Source organism: Callorhinus ursinus, unplaced genomic scaffold (genome assembly GCF_003265705.2).
Source record: "Callorhinus ursinus isolate GAN/ISIS: 27379988/994484 unplaced genomic scaffold, GSC_fseal_2.0 scaffold7, whole genome shotgun sequence".
In the NCBI taxonomy this organism is placed as follows: domain Eukaryota; kingdom Metazoa; phylum Chordata; class Mammalia; order Carnivora; family Otariidae; genus Callorhinus; species Callorhinus ursinus.
In genome coordinates, this window is record NW_027397069.1 from 72746431 (window position 1) to 72763126 (window position 16696).

A 16696-nucleotide genomic window follows, 5' to 3' on the forward strand; every position below is an offset into this window, starting at 1 on the left:
GGAAACGGATATCCAGATCTAGGAGGCACAGAGAGCTTCCATCAAAATCAGCAGAAGCAGGCCAACACAAAGATATATTGTAATTAAATTTGCAAAATAAAGCCAAACAATTATGAGAGAATATTTTCAAAAACTATATTCCAACTAATTGGAACAACCTGGAAGAAATGGACAAATTCCCAGAAACATATAAACTACCAAAACTGAAATAGGAGGAAATAGAAAATTTGAACAGACTGATAGCAAGCAAAGAAATTGAATCAGTAATCAAAATCTCCCAACAAACAAAAGTCCAGGGCCAGATAGCTTCACAGGAGAATACTACCAAATATTTAAATAAGAGTTAATAACTATTCTTCTCAAACTATTCAAAAGAATGTGAAGGAAAACTTCCAAATTCACTCTATGAAGCCAGCATTACCCTGATACCAAAACCCGACAAAGACTCCCTAAAAAAAAGGACTACAGTCCAATATCCACATTGAACATGGATATGAAAATTCTCAATAAAATACTAGCAAATTGAATCCAACAATACATTAAAAGAATCATTTACCAAGGTCAAATGGGATTTATTCCTGGGCTGCAGGGGTGGTTCAATATTCCTGAATCAATCAATGTGATATACCACATTAATTTTTTTTTGATACACCACATTAATAAAAGAAGGGATAAGAACCATATGATCCTTTCAGTAGATGCAGAAAAAGCATTTGACAAAGTTCAACACCCACTCATGATAAAAACCCTCAACAAGGTAGGGATAGAGGGGGCATACCTCAACATAATAAAGGCTATAGGTGAAAAAACCATAGCTAATATCATCCTCAATGGGGAAAAACTGAGACCTATTCTTCTATGGTGGAATAAGACAGGTATGTCCTCTCTCGCCTCTGTTATTTAACGTAGTACTGGAAGTCCTAGCCTCAGCAATCAGACAACAAAGAGAAATAAAAGGCATCCATATCATCAGGGAAGAAGTCAGACTGTCATTGCTTGTGGGTGACATGATATGTTATATAGAAAACCCAAAAGGCTCCACCAAAAAATTGCTAGAACTCATACACAAACTCAGTAAAGTCCAGAATTCAAAAATCAACATACAGAAATCTGTTGCATTTCTATGTACAAATAATGAAGGAAGTTTATCCATTTCTGGATAATAGTCAAAAAAATTCAATGAACACGTTCATTTTCTCCACAGCATTATTCACAATGGCCATGAGGTGGAAGCAGCCCACATGTCCACCAGTGGATAGGAGAATAAAGAGAATGTGGTATATGCATACAATGGAATACTTACTACTCAGACTTAAAAATGAAGGAAGTCTCATCACATGCTACCACATGTGTCAAGAGTTTAGCTCAACTACACCTCAGTATTGCTGCCTCTTCATCCATTAGTCGGCCAAATGGCCTGCAGGCACCTTAAACTGACCCTAGGTCCTTCATTCAAGCGCATGCCAGCAGCCTGCAGAGTCTCAAGCAAACCTAAGTTCCTGATGACTTCTCCACCAGCCTTATCAGTCTCTCCACCTTTCAGTATCATATACTTTATGGGCCACTTTAAGCCCCGGGAGCCTCCCGTGCAGCACACCCAAACCCCCCTCTCTTGGTTTAAATTGGCCCATCTGGCCCCAATCCAGCAACCCAAAAGCACTCTACCCTAACAAACACATGTCCCCAGGTCCTGCCTCTCTCTTGGTCTGCACTCTGCCTTGACCTCCCCCTGTGGCCTCTTGAAGCATGTCATGTACATGCTCCAGGACCTGTGAGAGATAAACTTCTCTGTTTCAGTTTCTCTTGTGGTCTGTTGTTGAACAGGAAGAGAGATTCAGTTTTGCAGGATGAAAAAGTTCCAGAGATCTGTTGCAAAACAATGCAAATATATTTCACACTACTTAACTGTACTTTTAAAAAATCATAAAGAGGGTAAATCTAATGTTGGTTTTTACAATAATTAAAAATCATCTAGAAAAAGAAAATAACCAACACACTGATACACACATACATACACCAGGATCTTTCTCACTTTTTGTGGGGTGAGCACTATTCCATCTCTTAATCTCCTCTCAGTCCTGAGGATAAACGTCCCTGTCCTGAGGCTTAGTTTGGCATATACTCTCCAGGCTTCTATTCCTGACTTCATTTCAAAACAGTCTTTGGTACCATGAGAGACGATGGACTCAGAGAAACAAACCGAGGGTTCTAGAGGGGAGGGGGCTGGGGGGATGGGTTAGCCTGGTGATGGGTGTTAAAGAGGGCACCCTCTGCATGGAGCACTGGGTGTTATACACAAACAATGAATCATGGAACCCTACATCCAAAACTAATGATGTACTGTATGGTGATTAACATAACAATAAAAATTAAAAAAATTAATGGAAATAAAAACTAATGATGTAATGTATGTTGATTAACATAACATAAATAAAATTAAATTTTAAAAAATGAGGAAAATTAAAATTTTTCCCAGAGGAGGGGAAAAAAGTAAAACAAAACAAAACAAAACAAAAAACAGTCTTTGATTATTTTGCTTTACACATAGTGTTGTCTACCTGCAAGGTCTTTACGCAACTTCTTTTCCTATCTTACTTCTATTTATCTTTACTTCTACTAATCCTTCCTTGACCAACCTGCTTGCTTGTTCTGGGCGGGGTGCCCAGATGCTTACTTCTGCCAAGTACATAATAGATGTGTTTTAGTTGACTAGTTGTCTGTTTGCCCCCAGTGGTCTGTGAGGTTGTGGGTATCGGTGGTTCACATTTTGTGGGCTTTAAAAATTTATGTGAAGTACCTACCTACTTTAGATCCAGCACTTGGCGTGAGAGAGAGAGAGGGAGCTAGGGAATGTTTTTGAATAGATGGACTCTCAAGTTCGCCTCGTAAAATGACTAGCCCAAATGTGGCAGAGCCCAAAAGACTGAGATTCGGCATTAGCTTACTGGATGAATTCTTTCTTGTGACATTTTCAAAACACAGAAGTATGACAAAAAGGACTACGTTTCTGAAATCAATACCTTATTTGGCTTGTTTTTCTTTTACATAAAGAGTAACTGTATGTTCAATTCACAAACATTGCACACCCTGTCCTTTTAATAGGGGTATTCAATTACTGAAAATAGCTGGGAACTGTCATTGCCATGTGAAGAGATCCCATTCCCTTTAAAAATTTATTTATTTATTTATTTATTTATTTATTTATTTATTTATTTAATTTAGACAATAATACAGATTTATTCATTTATAAATGTTGGGGAGTTTTCCAAAATGAATCTTTAAAAATTTTTTAATTTAAATTCAATTTAGTTAACATATACTGTGTTGTTAGTTTCAGGGGTAGAATTTAGTGATTCATCAGTTGCATATAACACCCAGTGCTCATTGAATCACCTGCCCTCCTTACTGCCCATCACCCAGTTACCCCAACCCCCCACCCTGCAAACTTCAGGTTTTCCCCTAGAGTTAAGAGTCTCTTGTGGTTTGCCTCCCTCTGTTTTAATTTAAATGGCAAGTTTCCCAAAACACTGTGGATAGTACTAAAAGCAGCAGAATCTAAGAGATCAACATGCTTTTTGAAGGAGTGGAGAGAGGAACAGCAGAGGAAGGGGGAAAAAAAAGAAGTGATTGGATGCCATAGGGAGGGAAGAAAGTAGCATTTGTTAAGGACTGGTCATTTCATTTAATGCTTCTCTGCATTTCACTTAGAAGGGAATGGAGAAAAGTGAAGACAGGGAATCTGGATTGCTTAGCTTGCAAGTGGTCAAGTGAAATTTCAGTTCTGAGGTGTGCATGCCAAACTCTATGGCAACCAGTATTTTATAATTTAAATTTACCCTACATTTGCAGAAGAATAAATTTGAACATAAGAGAATAATTTTATTATGGCTAACCCAAAGGAAGAAAAAAAAAAGTCTTCAAGCCTTTGATTAATGACTCAGAGAGTAATTTGACTGCATTATGATATGTTATTTGTTTCCTTCAGCAGATGGTGAAGTGGCTGTGGCTAACTTGATTATACTCATGAAGAAACTGAAAGCATTAGGAAGCTGTCTTGCCAAAAGTAAAGGTGAGGCAAAGTACCAGGAAGGCCATTTTCCAGGTTTAGGGACTGCTCCTCTAATGTGGCTGCTGGGGTCGTGTTCTTGTAGCTACTACAGGTTATGTAACCAGATTTGGTCTGAAATTGGTAAAAGAACCAATCAGCAGTTTAGTGATGGACACAACCTGTAACAGCTTGGGATCTACTGAGCCTAGATCTTAATCAAATCAGGGTTTTAGATTCCAAATGTGGAGAAGTTAATCAATGGTATTGATGTGTGTTTAAAAAAAAATACCTGCGAATAATACATTTTGGTTTTAATTAGTGATGTGGGTCCACAAGCAAACGGTCAAGAAAGAATTCTCGAGACATTTTTGGTGCATAAAGGTGTTTTTATTAAAGCACAGGGAGAGGACTTGTGGGCAGAAAGAGCTGCCCTTTTACTGTATGAAACTGGTAGTTAGTTATATGCTTAGTGCTCATGGGGGAGGAGATGTGCAGGGAGTGTTAGATCATAAATGTCTTTGAATTTCTACTCGTAAAACTACTTTTGCAAGGTTTCCCTGGTGCTTATCAATCAGCTCAATATTAACTATTATTGGTGAGACATACAAACAGTCCTGAGACCCTTTAAGAATGTAGCAACCAGCACGTATTTGATCCTTATCGAAACTATGCAGGCTATAGGTTAGCCTTCTAGCTAAAGGTGAACATTTTTCTGCTTCTATTCCTCATCATCTAGGACAATGCAAATAGAAGTAGAAGTTTCACACTTTATGGTGCTCTATAAAGCTACATTGGTATTAATATTTGAAAGAATATGGAACAAAAATCAGTTGGAAGCAATAGATATGTATCATAAATCACCCCTACAAGGGTTGCTTCACTGCTTTTCCATAATTTTTTGTGGGAGGTGGGGGAAAAAAGAGATGAGAAAAAAATATTACCTTAACAATAGTCAGAATTGGTGAAGGTTTTAGAGAAAAGTAAGACACAAAATCTATAACTTCTATGTGAGTCAACATTCTACTAAGAAAATTATGTCACAGAATCTTTTTATGAATTTCAAGAACAAGTGCATGAAAAGTGAAATTTGCAAATTTTTATATTGGCTAATATTTTTGAAGATGCTATAATACACAACGTGAAATGGAAAAAAAATAAAAACAACTGATGAATTAAAAATTGATACAATAAAAGAGAAGTTGTCAGTCTTGTGTGAAGTGGAATCCTCAACAGAACACACAATTTTTATCAGTATTTCTTTTCTTAGTAGGACCTTTCTTTTACATGTCCAAGATATAAAGTCAGCAACATAAACCACTTTCTTCTACCAAGTGATGTTCTCTGGGTTCGCATCATTTCATTCAGACCACACCCAAGGTCATTCATGTCATCTCCTTCCCCAGGGGATGAGACCCTGTGTGTTCTCGTCACTACAACCTACCTGGTGCCACGTAACAGTGCTCAGCCCAGTGAATGTGTAGAAGATCTGTTGTACGTAGTCAACAGTCAACTTATGAATGAGGTGTGGTCCAATAGTAGCTTTTTAAGACTATTTTGCATTGAAATCACATTATGTGTAGTGATTTTATTTCCAAACCAGCACCAAAGTGCAGGTCAGTTTTTATTTCGAATATCCTCCTTCATGTTCTTCTTACAGCATGAAACATGAAAACATTTTGGTAGGACAGTGAGTTGGTATGGACAAAAGCTTCTGGTCAGTGTTAATGCCTGCACCCATGGCCTCTTCAGAGCCAGAACTCAACTACTGCTTTCGGACAGAGCCAGAGTTTGTCCCTCCTTTATGGCTTTGTCCTGAGCTTGCACAAGGGCCTTTTTTTAATTAACATATAATGTATTATTAGTTTCAGGGGTACTGGTCTCTGATTCATCAGTCTTACACAATTCACAGGGCTCACCATAGCACGTACCCTCCCCAGTGTCCATCACCCAGCCACCCCACCCCTCTCATCCCCCACCACTCCAGCAACCCTCAGTTTGTTTCCTGAGATTAAGAGTCTCTTATGGTTTGTCTCCCTCTCTGGTTTCGTCTTGTATCATTTTTCCCTCCCTTCCCCTATGATCCTCTGTCTTGTTTCTCAAATTCCTCATATCAGTGAGATCATATGATACTTGTCTTTCTCTGATTGACTTACTTCGGTTAGCATAATACCCTCTAGTTCCAACCATGTCCTTGCAAATGGCAAGATTTCATTTTTTGATGGCTGCGTAATATTCAATTGCATATATATACCACACCTTCTTTATCCATTCATCTGCTGATGGACATCTAGGCTCTTTCCATAGTTTGGCTATTGTGGACATTGCTGCTATAAACATGGGGGTGCACGTGCCCCTTTGGATCACTACATTGCACAAGGGCCTTTTGATTTTTTTGTTGTTGTTGTTGGGGGGATAAAGATTTATGTTACCAAAGAGCTACAATAGGAAACAGAATCTGTTCTTTCTTGCTTCTTCCTCTCCTTTCCCTTTTCCCCCTTTAGACTTTGTGGGAAAAATAAGGGCACACATAGCAGAACATCATTTTTGTATAGGGAATGGGGTAAAGAAGTTGGAATCAGGAGCAGAATGCATTAAGGCAATGAGAGGAAATGCCCCAAGGAAGATCAGTGCTGGGCTGAGAAGTCAGTAGCTGGGGCAGAGGGAGGCATGGAAGGCTTTGCCTTCCCTGTCCTCCCCTCCTCCATCATGATTACCCCCATTGCTATCACTGAAATCTACACTGCAATAGCCTAACTATGGAAGTAACCCAAGTGTCTGTCAACAGATGAATGGATAAAGAAGAGGTAGTTTATATACACAATGGAACATTATTCAGCCATAATAAACAATACTCTTGCCATTTGCAACAACATGGATGGATCTAGAGTATAATGCTAAGCGAAATAAGTCAGTCAGAGACAGACAAATACCGTATGATCTCACTTATATGTAGAATTTAAGAAACAGAACAAAGGAAAAAGAGAGACAAACCAAGAAACAGATTCCAACTATAGAGAACAAACAGATGGTTACTAGAGGTGATAGGTTAAATAGGTGACCAAAAAAAAACCCCACAAAACTGCCTACATTGGCTTAGGGAAAATCAAAATAGGAAGAAAGTTTAAAAGAAAGTAATGCAGGTCCCCCCAAAATACAAAAACTGAAGCTGTATAATGCTACTAAAAATCAGTTTACAGACACAATCTATGCAGATGTATCTATCTATACAAAAATATAAAAGTTGAAACTGAAGAAAACAATAGACACAAATCCTATAGGGAAGAGTAAGAAATTCCTCTACCAGTTTTGCCGGGCCAATTATATCCAGAGTCAATGCACACACATCCACATAGACTTTACATGTATCCAGGAGGATCTGTGCCTTTCTCTGTTCTTTGCACTTTGAACTTCAGTATGCCAAATCCTTTTCTAAAGCAAATTAATTTTTTTAAAAGGTGGTTAACCATTTCCTAAACTACCTGTTTCACAAGTCGGCGTTTTCTTCTCTCAGTTGAAATGAGTTTTATTTTGGTGGGACATTTGGGCTTATGCAATATTAATAAATCATATCAGTAAAGCAGCAGAAGAATAGAAAAACTGGATAATGCTGTACAGAATTGCTGGTGTTTAAATAATCAGTCATAGGCTTCTATTTCAGCAAATATTTGCCCCGGATGCACCCAAATTTATATTTGACAGCTAAGTTTGATAAGATTTGAAGGACATCTTTGTTAGAGATAAAAGTAAGGAAAGGAATTTTCAAAAGACAGCCCAGGCTTCTCAAGTGGTGGTAAGAAGGCAGAAAGAGAGATAGAATTGGATGAGGTGATGCTGAGAGAGCATGATTTTGTTCCTGCTGGTCGGGTCATTTTCCCAGTGGGGGTGAGGGCGATATTTACAGCTAGAGAGCAATGCCTGCTGGGCCTGCTGCCCCTGCAATATGGCGGCCTGCTGGAAGCGACGGGAGTCCCTCCACTCAGCAGCCCTGGCTACTTCTTCCAGATTTGCTCTTGGTAGTAAAATAATGTGCGTGCGTGTGTGTGTGTGTGTGTGTGTGTGTGTGTGTGTGTGCGCGTGCGCATGCGAGAGCGTGTGCGCGCACGTACGTATTTCTTTAAATGATGCTTTAATTAAAAAGAAAAACATGATTTGCTAATCAGGAGAGATCACATAAGAGCTTTTTCTCGGAGGTTTTGAGATAATAGAATGGGCTAATTAAGTTCTTTTCTGCTTCAGTAGCTTCAGTTGCTCCTGGTGCATGTTGTCATTCCTGATTTTGCAGATGCTCAATGGCACACAAAAGAGAGTAGTGACTGTCCTTGGGTTTCATTTTAGTTGTTTTACAGAATCGTCAGGAATGAGTTATGTTATCTTTGAACACAGATGGCAACCATGCACACCTTTTCCATAATAACTGTATCATATTAAGCAATCCTGAGAGTCACTTTAGGTACATATTGTATAATGTAACTAGCTATAATGTATTGCATAATGCTACTAAAAAATAGTTCACAGAGCAATCTATGCAGATGCATCTATCTCTACCGGTAATAAATGTAAAGTAACATAAAATATAGTTTGTCATGGAGCCTGGTTCTCTCACCTGATTGCAGAGCTAATGTGGCCAAGGAGGCAGCTTCAATTTCTGGGGATGCTGCTCACCTTTGTATCTGTCTTACTGTCACAAACTGTTACCACTTGAGCCATCAACCTTATGGATGTATCCCATTAAATCATAAGGTTCTGGAAATTGAGGGAATCTTAGCAACTAACAGTGTATTAATATATAGATAAGAAATGGAAGCCAAAATATGGGAAAAGGTGTACTCACGGGCACAGCAAGTGCCAGAATTTGTGAGTGCCTGGTTAGAAGGGGGGATGAAGGTAGCATAGGACTATGATTTACTTAAACGGCGCAAAGTTTCTGCCGTATTTATGGTTTTTCTGGTTGAATATGGATGACAGGACGTTGTTTAAGAAATTCAGAGACTGATACAGACATATTTAAATCCATCTGCATATTTCTGAGCTATTCTTACCCTTATTCTCCCACCTCAGACATTGTACAAAGAAATGAATTGAAATGTAGTTCATAAAATATGTGATGTTATAGACAGCAGAAGAATACCATCTGTCAGTAATTACAAGTTCCTCGGATGGATTGTCCCAGAGGGCATGTGGACGCTTGCTTGGTTGCCTGAAGATACACTGGAGAGTAGAATGGCAATTACCTGGAAGAGCCAGTTATCTCATACCTAACGTCAGCCCTGCAGGCGTATGCTTGTCCGCAAAGAGAAGGAACTGAGCTCAGGAATCAGCATCCTGGCTTCCTACCTCCTTCATCCTCTGACTGTAAGAATCGCCTTGAAGAGACTCATCCCTAACCGGTGACTTTCTCACCCTAGTTTTTCATGCTTCTCCTTCTGCTGCTTCTTCATGATATTAGCAGCTAAAATTTACTGAGTGTTTACTACATGTCAGGTAGTTTACAATATTATCTCATCTAATCTTCACAGAAATTCTGTGAGGTTAAGCAGGGCGTTTAAATCCCAGGAGGTGGGATTTATACACGGACATTCTGAGTCTGGAGCCATTGTCCTTGATCATTACCTTATTCTCACTCTTCAATACCATCTTTGGGCTCAGGAAAGTAGTCCTAGTAATGAATTATGTTGGAAAATTCAGGATTAAAATGACATGATTAACATTAAATCATGCTAGGGATGCCAAACAGGGTTTACACGAAGTTGAAAATATGTCCATGTATTTCAGGTTACTATACTGATTTTTTTTTTTACGTATAGTTTTCAAATTATTGAAAAGCTTATTAAAATCAATCATGTAAGTGTATAATCTAGTCCTTTTATTTTTATTTATTTTATTTATTTTTTAAAAGCTTTTATTTGTTTATTTGAGAGAGAGATTGAGAGAGAGAGGGAACACAAGTAGGGGGCAGGGGGAGAGGGAGAAGCAGGCCTCGTGCTGAGCAGGGAGCCTGATGCGGGGCTCGATCCCAGGACCCTGGGATCCTGACCTGAGCTGAAGGCAGACGCTTAACCGACTGAGCCACCCAGGTGCCCCTAATCTAGTCCTTTTAAAAGGCATTATAACCCCAATGAAAATTTTAAAGTGATTGTTTTATTTATTTATTTTTAAGATTTTATTTATTTGTCAGAGAGTGAGCACAAGCAGGGGGAGAAGCAGGCTCCCTGCTGAGCAAGAAGCCCCATGTGGGACTTGATCCCAGGATCCTGGGATCATGACCTGAGCCGAAGGCAGACACTTAGCTGGCTGGGCCACCCAGGGGGCCCAAAGTGATTGTTTATTTATTTATTTATTTTGTTTATTATTTTATTTTATTTATTTATTTGACAGAGGGAGACACAGCGAGAGAGGGAACACAGGCAGGGGGAGTGGGAGAGGGAGAAGCAGGCTCCCCGCCGAGCAGGGAGCCCGAAGCTGGGCTCGATCCCAGGACTGTGGGATTATGACCCCAGCTGAAGGCAGACGCTTAACGACTGAGGCACCCAGATGCCCCCCAAAATGATTGTCTTAAATGCTGATGCTAACTCACTACTCTGGAAAAGAGAAACCCAGCTAGGACCAGATTTCCTATTGAATTTACATATAAGTCATGAAATAAAGTATTTTGATTATTTTTATAATTCCAACATAAGAGATTTTATTTATAGTTGTGTCATTTTGACAAATTCTGTGGGAACTTACTAGCAAGCAGAACAAAACATTGAGACTTGCAGAACCTTCGTTTATTTACAGAAGTGGGGAAATACGCTGCCAGCATCGCAAGAACACAAAAGAAGCCCATTTCTCAAGAATGAGTATATACCAAAATGTAGGTAACTCAGATCCCCTGGCCTCACACACCCTTGAATACAAACATGTTGCACTTATAGTTATACCCCAAATCTCAGTGCTCTGAGCATCAGACTTGCTTGGTTGCTCGGAAGCTTGGCCTTTTCCAGCATTTCTACTCTATAATTCCCTCTAGGAGAAGTGGGGTGTAGACGCTGCCATGTGATCAGAGCTGCTCCGTCAGTCCTGACCCTTAGTGTTTGCATCTTTTGCCTTCTTTTGGCTCCACCAGCTATTATCTCTCTGTTCCCTGTGGGGTCAATATGTGCTTGCTTTCCATGAATAGCTGATCTCAAACTGTCCAAATTTGGCTGCCCACACTCTGCAGACTTCTGTGCAGTCGCTGGCTTCTACTGTTCCTCCTCCCCTGCAATCAGCAAGAGGGCTTCCTCTGGTCCTCCTTACCTACTGTCTTACGGGAACTTGTTACAGGTTGAATTGTGTCCCCCCCTAAATTCATACTTTGAAGCCTAGACCCCCAGTACCTGAGAATGTGACTGTGCTTGGAGATAGGTCCTTTAAAGAGGTAATTAATTTAAAATAGTGTCTTTAGGGTGGGTCCAAATCCAGTATGACTTGTGTCCTTCTAAGAAGAGATTTGGACACAGATACACACAGAAGGATGACCGTGTGAGGACACAGGAGAAAGGCAGCCATCTGCAAGCCAAGGAGAGAGGCCACAGAAGAAACCAAACCTGCCGACACCTTGATCTTGGACTTATACTTCCACAACGGGGAGAAAATAAATTTCTATCGTTTAGGTCCCCCAGTCTGTGGTATTTTATTACAGCAGCCCTAGCAAACGAATACAGGGCTTCTCAGAAAAGAAAAAGAAAAAGAATGTTCGGATTTGGCCTCATACAGTACCCAGATCCTCTGTTCCTGTCAAGATCCCGGCCCTGCTGTCTCATCAGGTTCGTTCTGCTGGACTCAGTTAGTCCAGTGTGCTGCTCTCCTGTCTCTCTTGTTTAAGTGCATCATAGAATTCTGGAATTTATCAGAAACCTTGGTTTTAGTGTAAAGCCCAATATTGGACCAGATTTAAGATTTGTCCCATAGAGGCTGCAAATCAGGGATGTGGCCGGGTTCCTGATTATTCTATGACAGTTAATAATTACACATGATGGACAATAACATCCAGGGGCTGAGAGAAATAGAAGACAGGATTGTCAAACCCATTTTCCATTCGAAGTGTTTTAGCTCTGAGCCAGATTCAAATGCCATGGATATTAACGAGGTCACATGGACCTTGCACAGAATTTGGCAGTAATCTTTATTACTAATTTGTAGGTAATGTTCCTCCCACACATTTTTCTTGCATCCTCCCCTCTCTAGTCTTCTTGTTGGTATAGATATTGATTCCATAAATGATCCCTCATCAGTCTGCTCTAATTCTCTCCAACTAGTCACAAATACTATGAATATATATATATATATATATATATATATCAAGGCTAGAAATACAAATTTCAGAGGCATGAAAAAATACATATTTTTATAGCTTGGATAATATCATGTACAAATAAGTATAGGTTTTGTGATGCCTAAATCTTTTATATATATGGGAGCTTTCTTAAGAAGGGATTATATAATCATAAATAAAAATTAAATATTAGTGTGAATATTTAGAATATTAGAATGCATAATTATTTAGGAATTATTTAGAATCCACACTAATTATAATTTTAGGTGTTAGATAAAGCACCTCAAACATCATAAAATCCAGAAAAATAATATTTTTATTAATTAACCACCTCTATTATACTTACCCCCCCATGTTTTGACTAGACACTCTTTAATCACATATTCATATGACAACTATTTTGAACTATTTTTTAATATGGGAATAGGAAATGCAATTTTCCTCTAATATGGTTAAGAAACTTAAAAAATTGTTTAGAAATGTTTCTTTTAGCTTCACCAGCTTTTTAAAAAAGATTTTATTTGAGAGAGAGAGAGAGAGAGAGCATGAGTTGGGGGGGCAGGGGAGACACAGAGTGGGAGGGAGAGGGAGAGGGATAGAGAATTTGAGGTAGACTCTGCTCTGAACATGGAGCCCTATGCAGCTGGATCTCACAACCAACCACAAGATCATAACCTGAGCCCAAACCAAGAGTCAGACACTTAACCAACTGAGCCACCCACATACTCCAAGCTTCACCAGCTATTATTGGTAATTTTCAGAATTGCTTTTATATATGGAAAAATCTCAAATGTTTTTCGTATATGAGCTATAAGATATCAGAACATTTCATGTTTTCTTTTGCACTGATTTATTTTTTTTCCCCAATGTCTATTTATTTAGTTATTTATTTTGCCCTATTGAAGGGGTTGGCAAACCATGGCTCACAAATCAAATCTGTTGCCTGATTTTGAATGACTCACAAACTAAGAATGGTTTTTATACTTTTAAATGACAAAAAATTAAAAAAGATTAATATTCCATGACACATAAAAATTGTATGATATTCAAATTTCGGTGTCTACAAGTGAAGTGTCATTGGAACACAGCCAAGCTTGTTTATTGTCTACAGATGCTTTCATATTACAATGGCTATACAGCTCATGAAGCATAAAACATTTACTGTGTTACACTTTATAGAAAATTTAACAGGCCCATTGTCTAGGATATAGCCATACAGAAACAACCAATTAAACAGATAATGATCAAATCCCTACCACAATATCAAATCCAGTCATTTTTAAAGAGTTCAAAATACTTCATCTATTTTTAATTAATTCTAAATATCCTAAGCAGTCCATTTTGTTCATATTTCAGCATTGTAAATGGGGACAGACAATAACTTGGCCAAAGTCACCAGCAGGTGGAGGGGTATTGCTCTGGATAGAACACAGATCTTGAGATCCTTAGGACAACATTCACTACTCATCTGCAGTGGCTTATTTTATATACTCTTTGAGTTAACAACGTTTCACTAACCAATTGGTTGTTGATAACATATTGTAAGCAATAGATCATGCATTTTATGTTATCTTTGTCAATGACGGTGTTATGCATTTGTATGATTCATTGCTTTTCATTAATTAGATTATTAAACAAAATGAAATTCTTTACTTCTACTTGAAATTTGTGTTAGCTTTTTTTTATGTGAATCATTAAATACCTTTTAAGTTTTTATTTTAATTCCAGTTAGCTTTTAATGAAATACTTCAATAGGATATGAAAAATTTCTTGTTGTAATTCACTTCTTGAAGTCAGAATAATCTCTACTGATTTCATTAACCATCTTTATAGATTTTGTTTCCTATTCTATTAATTTTATCTGAATTTTGTCACTTCTTTAATAAATAAATTTAAATATAACAAAAGAGATGTCCTTCATGTAATTTCAAATCAGGAATCTTTACTTGTATTTTTGAAATAGTCCAAAATGTGTCCAAATTGTGGGTAAATGGTATTTTCCCAGTGAAGTGTTCCCAGATCTTAGCTGGATTTTAGTCCCTCTACCACAATCAACAAAATATAAATTCAAAATTTGAAATCAAATTATAGTTGTCCCCCATTATCCATGGGGGATATGTTCCAAGACTCCCAGTGGATGTCAGAAACCATGGATAGTACCAAATTCTATATATGCCATGTTTTTCCCCTATGCATTTATACCTATTGTACAGTTTAATTTATAAGTTAGGCAGAATAAGAGATTAACATAACATTAGCTAATAATAAAATAGAACAATTATAACAATGTACTGTTTCTTCTACTTAACCGTAAATCTTTTCAACTTTACATTATATGTAATCATATATGCATTTAAAGATGAAAAATCTTAACATAATAGATACATTTGTGTATTTGGGTATTAAAACAATTCAAAGAAGCCATGCAACTTTTCTGATCAACGTATATTATTTATTTATAATTAATTATAATAAAACCACAAAACACTACGTCTCAGCAGGATCCTAAGTTACATAAGTAGTTTACAAATGAAACTATTATAGATAAGTACAAATAGGTCATGGTGGGTGGTTAATCCCCACAGAGACTATTGAAATAAATTTAAGGTACTCTTTGGTGAATTTTTACTTGTAGAGATCACACACCAGATATTAATGCCTCTGCCCTGTCAGCAGAATATAATGTTTAAGTATGGTAATCAATTTCTAGCACTACTTGCTACTTCAAACTTCATGTAATTATTATTAAATAGAGAAGAAAGAGTGCAAATGAGAACTGCGAACACTGGAGTCATATATTAACTATCAAGACTGAGAATTCTTTGTTTCATGACATTCTTACCCAGGAAGTAAGACTTTAATAAATAACTTTACTGTTTGCCTCAAGAAATTTCTGACAACTGATTTACCTAAATAAGCCTGTGAATAACTGGGCAGAAGTATCTGGGCAAATAACTTTCCTACCAGCACAAATTTCCTCACCTGGGCAAAGAGCTTGCTGGTTCATTGATAAAGACCCACCTTAATCTCTTGTTGTACCATTAAGACTAAACTATTATATCACAAATCCCAATCAGTTCCTTACTACTATGGACTGCATGTTTGTATCTGCCCCCCAACCCCAATTCATATGTTGAAAGCCTGACCTCCAATGAGATGGTGTTGGGAGGTGGGGCCTTTGGGAGGTGATTAGGCCAGGACAGTGGAGGCCTCATTTTGGGATTAGTGCCTTTAGAAGTCAAGAGAGTGCTTATCTCCTCTCCCCTGCTCTCTGCCACACAGGGGATGCAAGGAGAAGTCAGCAGTCTGCAACCCAAAATAGGGCTCTGTCCAGAACTGAACAACATAGGCACACTGCTCCTGGACATCCAGCCTCCAGAACTATGAGAAATAAATAGTCACTTCAGCCATTTAGTCTGTGATCATTTATTAGAGCAGCCCAAGTGGATTAAGACACCTACCTGGAAACATCTAGCTTAATCTACTTGAATCCAGTTGCCAAGAACTTATAAATTTCTTTCCTGTCCTCTTACCCCTTTCTAATGAAACTACTGTTATCCCTCTTGTAGTAAGTTTAATGACAACATTGCTTGATCAACAGACTATGCTGGCGGTTTTTTTGTGGAGTCAGGAGCCAATAATCCGGTGAGAAATCAAATGCACAATATCCCACTTTATCCTCAAACTCAAAAGGAAAATTTCTCTAAATTAATCTTAAACCCCTCCACTGTTACACAAGCTGTGTCTTGATGACAATGAGCAATTCAGGAGCCAAGTCCTAATAACCTTCAACCACTCTTCATGTTACAGTCAACAACCACCATCCTTGGACATTTAGCTGAGAGATATTCTTTTCTCCTCCTGCTAACTGCATAGGAAGTGATCTATGTGCAAATGATATTGCTCCATTAAAAGCTCCCCTTTTAGGCCCTTCCTCCAAATCCCTGAGATCTACTCTCTTAAGTAGGTCACAGTTAATTTGCATATTGACTTACCAGTATCCTTGTGTCTACACCAAATTCAAATTGAAGATTTCTTTGAGGTGCTGTACTCCTTGTGTACAAATATGTATGCAGTAAGTCCATCAAACTCAGATTATTCCACCCAACCCCCTAATGACCAAGCTTTTACAATATCTTTTAATACCAGAACCTAAAAGAAAGTCTAAAACCAAAAATCAAAAGCTTAGCAGCAGAAAGGATCTCATACCCTCTACCAATCCTTATGATACTCTTCACCTCCTAATCATTACCCTGCATATGAGAGGACATACAACTTTTATGTATATGGTTATTTCTCATATACCTGCGGAACCAAGCTTACATACAATTTTACTTTTTGGTCCCACTTGA

At 38.2% G+C, this 16696-nt stretch overlaps 1 pseudogene; it reads left to right on the forward strand.

The window, feature by feature from the left end:
• Window positions 1–1412: 1412 nt before the first annotated feature.
• LOC112826390 (bis(monoacylglycero)phosphate synthase CLN5 pseudogene) overlaps window positions 1413–16696 on the forward strand; it is a 38985-nt pseudogene continuing 23701 nt past the window's right edge.